Below are 4,267 nucleotides of genomic sequence, written 5' to 3' on the forward strand. Positions count from 1 at the left end.
AGCCCTGGATGTCTACTTTCCAACGCCGTTGAGAGCGCGCCAATTGGAGTTCTGTAGCTCCAGAAAATCCATTTCGAGTGCAGGGAGGTCAGAATCCAACAGCATCAGCAGTCCTTTTGTCAGCCTTCTTCAGAGTTTTGCTCAAATCCCTCAATTTCAGTCAGAATTTACCTGAAATCACAGAAAAACACACAAACTCATAGTAAAGTCCAGAAATGTGAATTTAACATAAAAACTAATGAAAACATCCCTAAAAGTAGCTTAAACTTACTAAAAACTATATAAAAACAATGCCAAAAAGCGTATAAATTATCCGCTCATCACAACACCAAACTTAAATTGTTGCTTGTCCCCAAGCAACTGAAAATCAAATAGGATAAAAAGAAGAGAATATACTATAAAGTCCAAAATATCAATGAATATTAATTTAATTAGATGAGCGGGACTTGTAGCTTTTTGCTTCTGAACAGTTTTGGCATCTCACTTTTTGTAGTTTAGAGTGATTGGCTTCTCTAGGAACTTAGAATTTGGGATAGTGTTATTGACTTTCCTAGTTTAAGCATGTTGATTCTTGAACACAGCTACTTTATGAGTCTTGGCTGTGGCCCTAAGCACTTTGTCTTCCAGTATTACCACCGGATACACCAATGCCACAGACACATAACTAGGTGAACCTTTTTAGATTGTGACTCAGCTTTGCTAAAGTCCCCAGTTAGTGGTGTCTAGAGCTCTTAAGCACACTCTTTAGCTTTGGATCACGACTTTAACCATTCAGTCTCAAGCTTTTCACTTGGACCTTCATGACACAAGCACATGGTTAGGGACAGCTTGATTTAGCCGCTTAGGCCTGGATTTTTAATTTCCTTGGGCCCTCCTATCCATTGATGCTCAAAGCCTTGGATCCTTGCTTTAAAATTTTCGCCACTTTCTCTTTTTTTTTTTCACTGCTTTTTCTTGCTTCAAGAATCAATTTCATGATGTTTTTCAGATCATCAATAACATTTCTCTTTGTTCATCATTCTTTCAAGAGCCAACAATTTTAACACTCATAAACAACAAGATCAAAAATATGCACTGTTCAAGCATTCATTCAGAAAACAAAAATTATTGCCACCACATCAATATAATTAAATTAAATTCACTAATAATTTCGAAAATATGTACTTCTTGTTCTTTTGAATTAAAACATTTTTCTTTTAAGAGAGGTGAAAGACTAATGGATTTTATTCATAGCTTTAAGGCATGGTTACACACTAATGATCATGAAATAAAGACACAAAACATAGATAAACACAATAATTAAAAACTGAAAATAGAAGGAAATAAAGAACAAGGAATGAATCCACCTGAGTGAGGGTGGCGCCTTCTTGAAGGTCCAATGGTGCTTTTTGAGCTCCTCTATGTCTCTTCCTTGCTTCTGTTGAATGATCCCTAGTGATTTTGGTGTTTTTAACATTATTTGCTCCCAATAGTTGTGTGGAGGACAACTTATCCCCTGAGGTATCTCAGGGATCTCTTGATTTGCAGCCACATGTTATACCACTGAGCTATGACGGCTTATATTTTTACCATCTCCCAAGACTCAGAGGTGGAAGCTTTTGTCTTTCCTTTGAGGTTTCTCTGGCCTTAGGTGCCATTAATGGTAATGGAAAAGCAAAAAAGCTATGCTTTTACCACACCAAACTTAAAATATTGCTCGCCCTCGAGCAAGAAAAGAAAGAAGAGAAGAAGAAGAAGATGGAGGTGAGTGAGGGGAGATGGATTCGGCTATATGGGTGGGTTTGGGTGGGAAAGAGGAGGTTGATGTGAATGGTGAATGGGGTGATTGATGAAGAAGGAGTGAGGTGATTGATGAAGAATATTGGGAATTGTGACATGGGGTATTCAAATCACAAAAATAGGATTAGGAGGTAAGGTGGGAATATGGTAGGTGGGGATCCTGTGGGGTCCACAGATCCTGAGGTGAAAAGAAATACCATTCCTTCACCATATAGGCGTTTAAATTGCCTTCATGCATCATTCTGGCGTTCAAACGCCCATTGGTGCATGTTCTGGGCGTTAAACGCCCATGTAATGCATGTTTCTGGCGTTGAACGCCAGTTTCATGCTTGTTTCTGGCGTTCAGCGCCAGATTGTCCTCTGTGTGCGCATCCTGGCGTTAAACGCCAGGATGTAGCTTGTTTTGGGCGTTCAGCGCCAGAATGGTGCTCTGTTCTGGCGTTAAACGCCGGCCAGATGCACCTTCTGGGCGTTGAACGCCAGCCCGTGCGTCCTCCAGGGTGAAAATTTTTTTCTTCTGTTTTTTGACTCTGTTTTTATTTTTTTGATTTTTTCGTGACTCCTCATGATCATGTACCTAATTAAACACAAAAATAACAAAGAAACAAAATAAAATAAAATTAGATAAATAAAATTGGGTTGCCTCCCAACAAGCACTTCTTTCATGTCAATAGCTTGACAGTGGCTCTCATGGAGCCACAGAGCAATCAAGTCAATGTTGTGTGTAGTCTCCACACCAAACTTAGAGTTTGGATATGGAATTTGAACACCAAACTTAGAGTTTGGTTGTGGCTTCACAACACCAAACTTAGAGTTTGACTGTGTGGGTTCTTCTTGACTCTGAACTGAGAGAAGCTCTTCATGCTTACTCTCTTTTGTCACAGAGGGATGGCCATGTGCCTTAAACACAAGGTAGTCCCCATTCAATTGAAGGACTAACTCACCTCTGTTGACATCTATCACAGCTTCTGCTGTGGCTAGGAAAGGTCTTCCTAGGATGATGGATTCATCATCTTCCTTCCTAGTGTCTAGGATTATGAAATCAGCAGGGATGTAAAGGCCTTCAACCTTTACTAGCACGTCCTCTACTGTCCCATAAGCTTGTCTCATGGACTTGTCTGCCATTTGTAATGAGAACAAGGCAGGTTGTACCTCAATGATCCCAAGCTTCTCCATTACAGAGAGTGGCATAAGATTTATCCCTGACCCAAGATCACATAGAGCTTTTTCAAAGCTCATGGTGCCAATGATGCAAGGTATTAAGAACTTGCCAGGATCTTGTTGCTTTTGAGGTAGAGTTTTCTGAATCCAAGTATCTAGTTCACTAATGAGCAAGGGAGGTTCACTTTCCCAAGTCTCATTACCAAACAGCTTGGCATTCAGCTTCATGATAACTCCTAAATATTGAGCAACTTGCTCTTCAGTCACATCTTCATCCTCTTCAGAGGAAGAATAGTCTTCAGAGCTCATGAATGGCAGAAGGAGATTTAATGGAATCTCTATGGTCTCTGTATGAGCCTCAGATTCCTCAGGATCCTTAATAGGAAACTCCTTCTTGCTTGAAGAACGTCCCAGGAGGTCTTTCTCACTAGGATTTTCGTCCTCCTCCTCCTTAGAGCATTCGGCCACTTTGATCAAATCAATGGCCTTGCACTCTCCTTTTGGATTCTCTTCTGTATTTCTTGGGAGAATACTGGGAGGAGTTTCAATAACTTTCTTACTCAGCTGGCCTACTTGTGCCTTCAAATTTCTAATGGAGGATCTTGTTTCATTCATGAAACTGAAAGTGGCTTCTGACAGATCAGAGACTATATTAGCTAAATTAGAATTATTTTGTTCAGAGTTCTCTGTCTGTTGCTGAGAAGATGATGGATATGGCTTGCTATTGCCTAGCCTATTGCGTCCACCATTGTTAAAGCCTTGTTGAGGCTTTTGTTGATCCTTCCAGGAGAAATTTGGATGATTTCTCCATGATGGGTTATAAGTGTTTCCATAAGGTTCACCCAGATAATTAACCTCTGCCATGGCAGGGTTCTCAGGATCATAAGCTTCTTCAGAAGCTACCTCTCTAGTACTGTTGGATGCATGTTGCAATCCATTCAGATTTTGAGAGATCATGTTGACCTGTTGAGTCAACACTTTGTTCTGAGCCAGTATGGCATTCAAAGCATCAATTTCAAGAACTCTTTTCTTCTGAGGGACCCCATTATTCACAGAATTCCTCTCAGAGGTATACATGAACTGGTTGTTAGCAACCATGTCAATGAGTTCTTGAGCCTCTTCAGGCGTTTTCTTTAGGTGAATAGATCCACCTGCAGAATGGTCCAGTGACATTTTCGAAAATTCAGAGAGACCATAATAGAATATATCTAATAGAGTCCATTCTGAAAACATGTCAGATGGACATCTCTTGGTCAGCTGCTTGTATCTTTCCCAAGCTTCATAGAGGGATTCACCATCTTTTTGTTTGAAGGTTTGAACATCCACT

Source organism: Arachis hypogaea, chromosome 6 (assembly GCF_003086295.3).
Source record: "Arachis hypogaea cultivar Tifrunner chromosome 6, arahy.Tifrunner.gnm2.J5K5, whole genome shotgun sequence".
Lineage (NCBI taxonomy): Eukaryota > Viridiplantae > Streptophyta > Magnoliopsida > Fabales > Fabaceae > Arachis > Arachis hypogaea.